The sequence below is a fragment of the Triticum urartu genome, chromosome 3, assembly GCF_003073215.2.
Source record: "Triticum urartu cultivar G1812 chromosome 3, Tu2.1, whole genome shotgun sequence".
Taxonomy (NCBI): domain Eukaryota; kingdom Viridiplantae; phylum Streptophyta; class Magnoliopsida; order Poales; family Poaceae; genus Triticum; species Triticum urartu.
Window position 1 is genome coordinate 424,384,282 of NC_053024.1, and position 11,751 is coordinate 424,396,032.

The following is an 11,751-nucleotide window of genomic DNA, read 5'->3' on the forward strand; positions in this document are numbered from 1 at the left end:
TATGGTGTTGTGGAGACAATCTCTTCAAGCGCAACTTCCAGTTTGCCAAAGAGTCTGCAAAGAAGAACAAGAAGGACTTGGACTTGACTTCAACCCTGGTCCATCTGCTCCTCGGGCTGATGGCACTCGTGATGCCGAACCCAATATCATCGGGCCTTACTACAATCTCGACGTCTCCTCATGCACATTGCTGTTCAGGGGGCAGCCGTGGAGCACACTACAGATGACGCTGATTCTGATGAAGCACCTGCTCCTCCAAAGCCTCATAAGCAGAAGAAACCAAAGGCTTCAAAGCCCTCCACTGCACCAAAAGCTTCACGTGTGAAGCCTCTGGCCACTGCACCTCCTGAGCCGAGTGTGCAATCTGAAGATCTCTCTCGCATCTCCAAGACTGAGAAGAAGAAGAAGCCCATCCAGATTTCCGGTCAAGCACTGACCCCAGTTGCTGTTCTGAGGAACGAAAATGAAGCCATTGATCTTTCAAGTGATGACGATCTTGGCGATGATGCTCTTGAGCTATTGATAAAGAGCAAGGAAGAGGCGGAGATCTTCAATAATCTACCCCTGTTTGATGTGGATATATTGAACAACTTCATTGATGAATGGTTTGAAAACCCCAACATCAACCTCGATGACCTTGAGCTTCCAATTGGCATCAGTGTCTCTTTCCACAGTGCCATTGCTACTGAGCTAGCTCTGGCTCAGAATATTGTTAAACGGAAGAACAAGATTGATTATGAGAAAGCTCGGTTCAAGAAGAATATGGCAAACCTCAGCGTGGCTGATGTTCAAAGCTCAAGCAGACGCTGCATGAGCTCAAGGAGCAGTTCCACTAGAAATGTTGGGAAGCAAAAGGTTCAAGAGAGAGAATTAAGTATTTTGCTGAGAAAAGTGTTCAAGCTCACAATGAAGAAGAAAAGCGCAAGGCTCTGGGGCGCCCTGGCATCGACCACAGAATGGCTGCCAAGAAGAAGAAGAAGCCTGCTGTGGCCCAAGCTGAAGCATCAAGGCAGAAAGTGAAGGAAATATGCCCTAGAGGCAATAATAAAGTTCTTATTTATTTCCTTATTTCATGATAAATGTTTATTATTCATGCTAGAATTGTATTAACCGGAAACATAATACATGTGTGAATACATAGACAAACAGAGAGTCACTAGTATGCCTCTACTTGACTAGCTCGTTGATCAAAGATGGTTAAGTTTCCTAACCATATACATGAGTTGTCATTTGATTAACGGGATCACATCATTAGGAGAATGATGTGATTGACTTGACCCATTCCGTTAGCTTAGCACTTGATCGTTTAGTTTGTTGCTATTGCTTTCTTCATGCAACTCCCATTTACCGGAGGAACACTTTGTGTGCCACCAAACATAACAACGTAACTGGGTGATTATAAAGGTGCTCTATAGGTGTCTCCAAAGGTACTTGTTGGGTTGGCGTATTTCGAGATTAGGATTTGTCACTCCGATTGTCGGAGAGGTATCTATGGGCCCACTCGGTAATGCACATCACTATAAGCCTTGCAAGCATTGCAACTAATGAGTTAGTTGCGGGATGATGTATTACGGAACGAGTAAAGAGACTTACCGGTAACGAGATTGAACTAGGTATTGAGATACCGACGATTGAATGTCGGGCAAGTAACATACCGATGACAAAGGGAACAACGTACGTTGTTATGCGGTATGACCGATAAAGATCTTCGTAGAATATGTAGGAGCCAATATAGGCATCCAGGTCCCGCTATTGGTTATTGACCAGAGAGGTGTCTCGGTAATGTCTACATAGTTCTCGAACCCGTAGGGTCCACACGCTTAACGTTCGTTGATGATATAGTACTATATGAGTTATGTAAGTTGATGACCGAATATTGTTCAGAGTCCGGGATGAGATCACGGACACGACGAGGAACTCCAGAATGGTCCGGAGATAAAGTTTGTTATATGGGATAATAGTGTTTGATCTCCGGAAGGGTTCCAGAATTCACCGGAAGGGGTTCCGGATGTTTCCCGAAATGTTTGGGCACGAGAACACTTTATCTGGGCTAAAGGGGAAAGCCCATGAGGCTTTTTGAAAGTGCAAAAGGAAGTTTTGCGGAGACCAGAGGCTAGGCGCCAGGAACCCTGGCGTCTAGGGGGTAGACGCCGGGAACCCTGGCGTCTAGCCCTGGAGTCCGAGAAGGACTCTTGCCTTTCAGGTGAAACCGACTTTGAGGAGGCTTTTACTCCAAGTTTCAACCCCAGGGCTCAACATATAAATAGAGGGGTAGGGCTAGCACCAAAGACACATCAATAAACACCAAGCCATGTGCCGGCAACCCCGTCCTCTCTAGTTTATCCTCTGTCATAGTTTTCGTAGTGCTTAGGCGAAGCCCTGCGGAGATTATTCTTCACCAACACCATCACAACACCGTCGTGCTGCCGGAACTCATCTACTACTTCGCCCCTCTTGCTGGATCGAGAAGGCGAGGACGTCACTGAGCCGAACGTGTGCAGAACTCGGAGGTGCCGTTCTTTCGGTACTTGGATCGGTCGGACGTGAAGACGTATGACTACATCAACTGCGTTGATATAACGCTTCCGCGAATGGTCTACGAGGGTACGTAGACAACACTCACCCCTCTCGTTGCTATGCATCACCATGATCTTGCGTGTGTGTAGGATTTTTTTTGAAATTACTACGTTCCCCAATAGTGGCATCAGAGCCTAGGTTTTGTGCGTTGATGTTGTGCACGAGTAGAACACAAGTGAGTTGTGGGCGATATAAGTCATACTGCTTACCAGCATGTCATACTTTGGTTCGGCAGTATTGTTGGATGAAGCGGCCCGGACCGACATTACACGTACGCTTACGCGAGACTGGTACTACCGACGTGCTTTCCACACAGGTGGCTAGCGGGTGTCAGTTTCTCCAACTTTAGTTGAACCAAGTGTGGCTACGCCCGGTCCTTGCGAAGGTTAAAACAGCACCAACTTGACAAACTATCGTTGTGGTTTTGATGCGTAGGTAAGAACGGTTCTTGCTTAAGCCCGTAACAGCCACGTAAAACTTGCAACAACAAAGTAGAGGACGTCTAACGTGTTTTTGTAGGGCATGTTGTGATGTGATATGGTCAAGACATGATGCTAAATTTTATTGTATGAGATGATCATGTTTTGTAACCGAGTTATCGGCAACTGGCAGGAGCCATACGGTTGTCACTTTATTGTATGCAATGCAATTGCGCTGTAATGCTTTACTTTATCACTAAGCGGTAGCGATAGTCGTGGAAGCATAAGATTGGCGAGACAACAACGATGCTACGATGGAGATCAATGTGTCGCGCCGGTGACGATGGTGATCATGACGGTGCTTCAGAGATGGAGATCACAAGCACAAGATGATGGCCATATCATATCACTTATATTGATTGCATATGATGTTTATCTTTTATGCATCTTATCTTGCTTTGATTGACGGTAGCATTATAAGATGATCTCTCACTAAATTTCAAGATAAAAGTGTTCTCCCTGAGTATGCACCGTTGCCAAAGTTCGTCGTGCCCAAACACCACATGATGATCGGGTGTGATAAGCTCTACGTCCATCTACAACGGGTGCAAGCTAGTTTTTGCACATGCAGAATACTCAGGTTAAACTTGACGAGCCTAGCATATGTAGATATGGCCTCGGAACACTGATACCGAAAGGTCGAGCATGAATCATATAGTAGATATGATCGACATATTGATGTTCACCATTGAAAGCTACTCCATTTCACGTGATGATCGGTTATGGTTTAGTTGATTTGGATCACGTGATCACTTAGAAGATTAGAGGGATGTCTTTCTAAGTGGGAGTTCTTAAGTAATATGATTAATTGAACTTAAATTTATCATGAACTTAGTACCTGATAGTATTTTGCTTGTCTATGTTGATTGTAGATAGATGGCCCGTGCTGTTGTTCCGTTGAATTTTAATGCGTTCCTTGAGAAAGCAAAGTTGAAAGATGATGGTACCAATTACACGGACTGGTTCCGTAACTTGAGGATTATCCTCATTGCTGCACAGAAGAATTACATCCTAGAAGCACCGCTAAGTGCCAAGCCTGCTGCAGGAGCAACACTAGATGTTATGAACGTCTGGCAGAGCAAAGCTGATGACTACTCGATAGTTCAGTGTGCCATGCTTTACGGCTTAGAACCGGGTCTTCAACGATGTTTTGAACGTCATGGAGCATATGAGATATTTTAGGAGTTGAAGTTAATATTTCAAGCAAATGCTTGGATTGAGAGATATGAAGTCTCCAATAAGTTCTATAGCTGCAAGATGGAGGAGAATAGTTTTGTCAGTGAACATATACTCAAAATGTCTGGGTATCATAATCACTTGACTCAACTGGGAGTTAATCTTCCTGTTGATAGTGTCATTGACAGAGTTCTTCAATCACTGCCACCAAGCTACAAGAGCTTCATGATGAACTATAACATGCAAGGGATGGATAAGACGATTCCTGAGCTCTTCGCAATGCTAAAGGCTGCGGAGGTAGAAATCAAGAAGGAGCATCAAGTGTTGATGGTCAATAAGACCGCTAGTTTCAAGAAAAAGGGCAAAGGGAAGAAGAAGGGGAACTTCAAGAAGAACAGCAAACAAGTTGCTGCTCAGGAGAAGAAACCCAAATCTGGACCTAAGCCTGAAACTGAGTGCTTCTACTGCAAGCAGACTAGACACTGGAAGCGGAACTGCCCCAAGTATTTGGCGGATAAGAAGGATGGCAAGGTGAACAAAGGTATATGTGATATACATGTTATTGATGTGTACCTTACTAGAGCTCGTAGTAGCACCTGGGTATTTGATACTGGTTCTGTTGCTAATATTTGCAACTGGAAACAGGGACTACGGATTAAGCGAACACTGGCAAAGGACGAGGTGACAATGCGCGTAGGAAATGGTTCCAAAGTCGATGTGATCGCGGTCGGCACGCTACCTCTACATCTACCTTCGGGATTAGTTTTAGACCTAAATAATTGTTATTTGGTGCCAGCGTTGAGCAGGAACATTATATCTGGATCTTGTTTGATGTGAGATGGTTATTCATTTAAATCAGAGAATAATGGTTGTTCTATTTATATGAGAAATATCTTTTATGGTCATGCGCCCTTGAAGAGTGGTCTATTTTTGATGAATCTCGATAGTAGTGATACACATATTCATAATGTTGAAGCCAAAAGATGCAGAGTTGATAATGATAGTGCAACTTATTTGTGGCACTGCCGTTTAGGTCATATAGGTGTAAAGTGCATGAAGAAACTCCATACTGATGGACTTTTGGAATCACTTGATTATGAATCACTTGGTACTTGCGAACTGTGCCTCATGGGCAAGATGACCAAAACGCCGTTCTCCGGTACTATGGAGAGAGCAACGGATTTGTTGGAAATCATACATACAGATGTATGTGGTCCGATGAATGTTGAGGCTCGTGGCGGATATCGTTATTTTCTCACCTTCACAGATGATTTAAGCAGATATGGGTATATCTACTTAATGAAACATAAATCTGAAACATTTGAAAAGTTCAAAGAATTTCAGAGTGAAGTTGAAAATCATCGTAACAAGAAAATAAAATTTCTATGATCTGATCATGGAGGAGAATATTTGAGTTACGAGTTTGGTCTACATTTGAAACAAAGCGGAATAGTTTCGCAACTCACGCCACCCGGAACACCACAGCGTAATGGTGTGTCCGAATGTCGTAATCGTACCTTACTAGATATGGTGCGATCTATGATGTCTCTTATTGATTTACCGCTATCGTTTTGGGGTTATGGTTTAGAGACGGCCCCATTCACGTTAAATAGGGCACCATCGAAATCCGTTGAGACGACGCCTTATGAACTGTGGTTTGGCAAGAAACCAAAGTTGTCGTTTCTTAAAGTTTGGGGCTGCGATGCTTATGTGAAAAAGCTTCAACCTGATAAGCTCGAACCCAAATCGGAGAAATGTGTCTTCATAGGATACCCAAAGGAGACTGTTGGGTACACCTTCTATCACAGATCCGAAGGCAAGACATTCGTTGCCAAGAATGGATCCTTTCTAGAGAAGGAGTTTCTCTTGAAAGAAGTGAGTGGGAGGAAAGTAGAACTTGATGAGGTAACTATACCTGCTCCCTTATTGGAAAGTAGTTCATCACAGAAACCGGTTTCTGTGACACCTACACCAATTAGTGAGGAAGTTAATGATGATGATCATGGAACTTCAGATCAAGTTATTACTGAACCTCGTAGATCAACCAGAGTAAGATCCGCACCAGAGTGGTACGATAATCCTGTTCTGGAAGTCATGCTACTAGATCATGATGAACCTACGAACTATGAAGAAGCAATGGTGAGCCGAGATTCCGCAAAATGGCTAGAAGCCATTAAATCTGAGATGGGATCCATGTATGAGAACAAAGTGTGGACTTTGGTTGACTTGCCCGTTGATCGGCAAGCAATTGAGAATAAATGGATCTTCAAGAAGAAGACCGACGCTGACGGTAATGTTACTGTCTACAAAGCTCGACTTGTTGCAAAAGGTTTTCGACAAGTTCAAGGGATTGACTACGATGAGACCTTCTCACCCGTAGCGATGCTTAAGTCTGTCCAAATCATGTTAGCGATTGCCGCATTTCATGATTATGAAATTTGGCAGATGGATGTCAAAACTGCATTCCTGAATGGATTTCTGGAAGAAGAGTTGTATATGATGCAATCGGAAGGTTTTGTCGATCCAAAGGGAGCTAAGAAAGTGTGCAAGCTCCAGCGATCCATTTATGGACTGGTGCAAGCCTCTCGGAGTTGGAATAAACGCTTTGATAGTGTCATCAAAGCATTTGGTTTTGTATAGACTTTTGGAGAAGCCTGTATTTACAAGAAAGTGAGTGGGAGCTCTATAGCATTTCTGATATTATATGTGGATGACATATTACTAATTGGAAATGATATAGAATTTCTGGATAGCATAAAGGGATACTTGAATAAAAGTTTTTCTATGAAAGACCTCAGTGAAGCTGCTTACATATTGGGCATCAAGATCTATAGAGAGAGATCAAGACGCTTAATTGGACTTTCAAAAAGCACATACCTTGACAAAGTTTTGAAAAGGTTCAAAATGGATCAAGCAAAGAAAGGGTTCTTGCCTGTGTTACAAGGTGTGAAGTTGAGTAAGACTCAAATGCCCGACCACTACAGAAGATAGAGAGAAGATGAAAGATGTTCCCTATGCTTTAGCCATAGGCTCTATCATGTATGCAATGCTGTGTACCAGGCCTGATGTGTGCCTTGCTATAAGTCTAGCAGGGAGGTACCAAAGTAATCCAGGAGTAGATCACTGGACAGCGATCAAGAACATCCTGAAATACCTGAAAAGGACTAAGGATATGTTTCTCGTTTATGGAGGTGACAAAGAGCTCATCGTAAATGGTTACGTTGACGCAAGCTTTGACACTGATCCGGACGATTCTAAATCGCAAACCAGATACGTGTTTATATTAAACGGTGGAGCTGTCAGTTGGTGCAGTTCTAAACAAAGCGTCGTGGCAGGATCTATGTGTGAAGCGGAGTACATAGCTGCTTCAGAAGCAGCAAATGAAGGAGTCTGGATGAAGGAGTTCATATCCGATCTAGGTGTCATACCTAGTGCATCGGGTCCAATGAAAATCTTTTGTGACAATACTGGTGCAATTGCCTTGGCAAAGGAATCCAGATTTCACAAGAGAACCAAGCACATCAAGAGATGCTTCAATTCCATCTGGGATTTAGTCCAGGTGGGAGACATAGAAATTTGCAAGATACATACGGATCTGAATGTTGCAGACACGTTGACTAAGCCTCTTCCACGAGCAAAACATGATCAGCACCAATGCTCCATGGGTGTTAGAATCATTACTGTGTAATCTAGATTATTGACTCTAGTGCAAGTGGGAGACTGAAGGAAATATGCCCCAGAGGCAATAATAAAGTTATTATTTATTTCCTTATTTCATGATAAATGTTTATTATTCATGATAGAATTGTATTAACCGGAAACATAATACATGCGTGAATACATAGACAAACAAAGTGTCACTAGTATGCCTCTACTTGACTATCTCGTTGATCAAAGATTGTTAAGTTTCCTAACCATATACATGAGTTGTCATTTGATTAACGGGATCACATCATTAGGAGAATGATGTAATTGACTTGACCCATTCCATTAGCTTAGCACTTGATCGTTTAGTTTGTTGCTATTGCTTTCTTCATGACTTATACATGTTCCTATGACTATGAGATTATGCAACTCCCGTTTATCAGAGGAACACTTTGTGTGCCACCAAACATCACAACGTAACTGGGTGATTATAAAGGTGCTCTATAGGTGTTTCCAGAGGTACTTGTTGGGTTGGCGTATTTCGAGATTAGGATTTGTCACTCCGATTGTCGGAGAGGTATCTCTGGGCCCAATCGGTAATGCACATCACTATAAGCCTTGCAAGCATTGCAACTAATGAGTTAGTTGCGGGATGATGTATTATGGAACGAGTAAAGAGACTTGCCAGTAACGAGATTGAACTAGGTATTGAGATACCGACAATCGAATCTCGGGCAAGTAACATACCGATGACAAAGGGAACAACGTATGTAGTTATGCGGTCTGACCGATAAAGATCTTCGTAGAATATGTCGGGGCCAATATGAGCATCCAGGTCCCGCTATTGGTTATTGACCAGAGAGGTGTCTCGGTCATGTCTACATAGTTCTCGAACCCGTAGGGTCCGCACGCTTAACGTTCGTTGACGATATAGTACTATATGAGTTATGTATGTTGATGACCGAATGTTGTTCGGAGTCCGGGATGAGATCACGGACATGATGAGGAACTCCGGAATGGTCCGGAGATAAAGTTTGATATATGGGCTAATAGTGTTTGATCTCCGGAAGGGTTCCGGAATTCACCGGAAGGGGTTCCGGATGTTTCCCGAAATGTTTGGGCACAAGAACACTTTATCTGGGCCAAAGGGGAAAGCCCACGAGGCTTTTTGAAAGTGCAAAAGGAAGTTTTGCGGAGACTAGAGGCTAGATGCCAGGAACCCTGACGTCTAGGGGGTAGATGCCGGGAACCCTGGCGTCTAGCCCTGGAGTCCCAGAAGGACTCTTGCCTTTCGGGTGAAACCAACTTTGAGGAGGCTTTTATTCCATGTTTCGACCCTAGGGCTCAACATATAAATAGAGGGGTAGGGCTAGCACCAAAGACACATCAAGAAACACCAAGCTGTGTGCCGGCAACCCCGTCCCCTCTAGTTTATCCTCTGTCATGGTTTTCATAGTGCTTATGCAAAGCCCTACGGAGATTGTTCTTCACCAACACCATCACCACACCGTCGTGCTGCCGGAACTCATCTACTACTTCGCCCCTCTTGCTGGATCAAGAAGGCGAGGACGTCACCGATACGAACGTGTGCAGAACTCGGAGGTGTCGTGCTTTCGGTACTTGGATCGGTCGAATGTGAAGAAGTACGACTACATCAACCGCATTGATATAACGCTTCCACGAATGGTCTACGAGGGTACGTAGACAACACTCTCCCCTCTCGTTGCTATGCATCACCATGATCTTGCGTGTGCGTAGGAATTTTTTTGAAATTACTACGTTCCCCAACAGAAAGAACCTCACATTGTCTTCCCCGCCAGCATGACAAGCATGAAGCCTAAGGTCCCCACAGTTGCTTCAAAACTCAAGAAAACAAGGGGAGCTGAAGCCGAAGCCCGAAAGCACAAGACCAAGAACACCACTGACGATTCTCCACCGACCAAGAAGGGAAAGACAAAGAAGAAAGATCGGGCTGCTCCCACAGAGCCCCTTGTCGTCGAGCCAATCTCAGCTGCTCGTCATGCGTCTAAACACCGTGAGTGTCAGTTAATAGTTCATGAGCCTGCTTCCACAGAGGCTCCTGAAGCTGAAGACATTCCAGCTCCTGAAGCTGAAGACATTGGTCATCATGACAATGTAGAATATGATGAAGTCCTTCCTCAAATTGAGCACCAAATGGTATCATCGCCTGTTCTGATGAACAGCAAGCTCATCAGCATTGGTCGTCCTCTGACGCCAATTGCTTAGGATGATTCATGGGCTGATCGCCCTCAAGACTCCCCACGTCAAGAATCCCCAAGTACCCCCCCATCTCAAGCCACCTCTCCGGTTCCTGAAGATGATGACTTTGTGGTCCAGCTGACTCCCTCTCCAAAGGCGTCGCCCGCACTCCACAGGCTTCACAAAGGACCAAGGCCACAAGTCACTCTATCGAGCATTCCAGAAGGAGAAGTGCAACATAACTCAGTGGCACAACAAGTGTTCCCTGACGCCACTCCAACTGTGAACGTCTCTGAGTCCGAAGCAAATGCTGCTGAAGACATTCCGGCTGCATCAACCGATGATCAACAAGAACCACCAGAACCACATCAAGAAGAAGAGCGAGTTGCCACACCCCCTACCAACCAAGAAACTGTTCTCGAGGAGAACGAGTCTGTGCCCAACCCTCTAGCTACTCAAGTGGAGGTTGAAAGCACTGAGGCGGCCACCCACAACACTACTGAAGCCAATGACGTTGTCATGACTGAAGCTAATGTGGCACCTGAAGCGAATACGGTGCCTGAAGTCAATGTTGCACCTGAAGAAAATCTGCAGCTCGAAGTCAATGCCTCTGCTCCTGTACCACCTCCAAGACCTCACACCATTGAGCAAGCATACGATCGTGGTCATCTTGTCACCGTTCGCTGGCCCATTCTGATTCCTTCGCCTGCTCCCGGACCTCAATTTGACTATCATGTGGAGCACATGCCTCAGGTACAGAAGCCAATGCCAAGGCTGCCAAGGTTTCCAGGTACTGCAACTTCACCAGGATCATTTACTGTGAATGGCTTCATAGCACACAACACCTTCTTTGATAGCGCCAAGAGCCCATATTCCAAGCCAAGAATATCATCTGATAGGTTCTGGAGTTATCAGCAGCACAGTTACTATTCCTGCATACTATACAATCAGGGGCGCATTTTTCCTCATATGCGTCTAGTCTTCAAAGCCATTGCTGGCCTGCCCTGCCTGGAAGAAGCCCTTGACTGCTTCAGAGATGCTGGCCTTCTACAGTTTGTGACCGATAAAGAGCATTGGAATGAAGAGCTTCTGTTGCAATTCTATGCAACTCTCCACATTCGCGGCTACTACAAGGATCCGAAGACTTGGGTCCTTGAGTGGATGACAGGCGATGTACACCATGAAGCCAAAGCCCAACATATAATTGAGCTTACTGCCCTGCCCACTCCTGGTGAACACTATGAACCAGGTTGTCAGCTGCACCATAATGCTTTGGAGAGCATCTTCCAGAAGCTTGAGCCCAACATGAGCCAAATGCTAAGAATGATGAAGCCACTGCCCCAAGAGGCTGAATATCCAAAGGAGTTCTTTGTTGAAGACCTAGAGTATCTTCCCCGCACTATTTATCATATTATCAGGCGAACTCTCTGGCCTGTCAAAGGATATTCTCCTGCAGCGAAGCTTGAAGGAGTAATGACGACATTGGTTTTCTATATCTTCAATGGCATCAGCTTCAATGCTCAAGACTTCTTCATTAGGCAATTGGCTGCATCTGGCTCCGATATATTTGGTCTGAAGTTCTATGCTCCATGGGTAATGCGCCTCATCAAGCTTCACTCTGCTATAAACTATCAGCCCTCTACGCGCAATCATC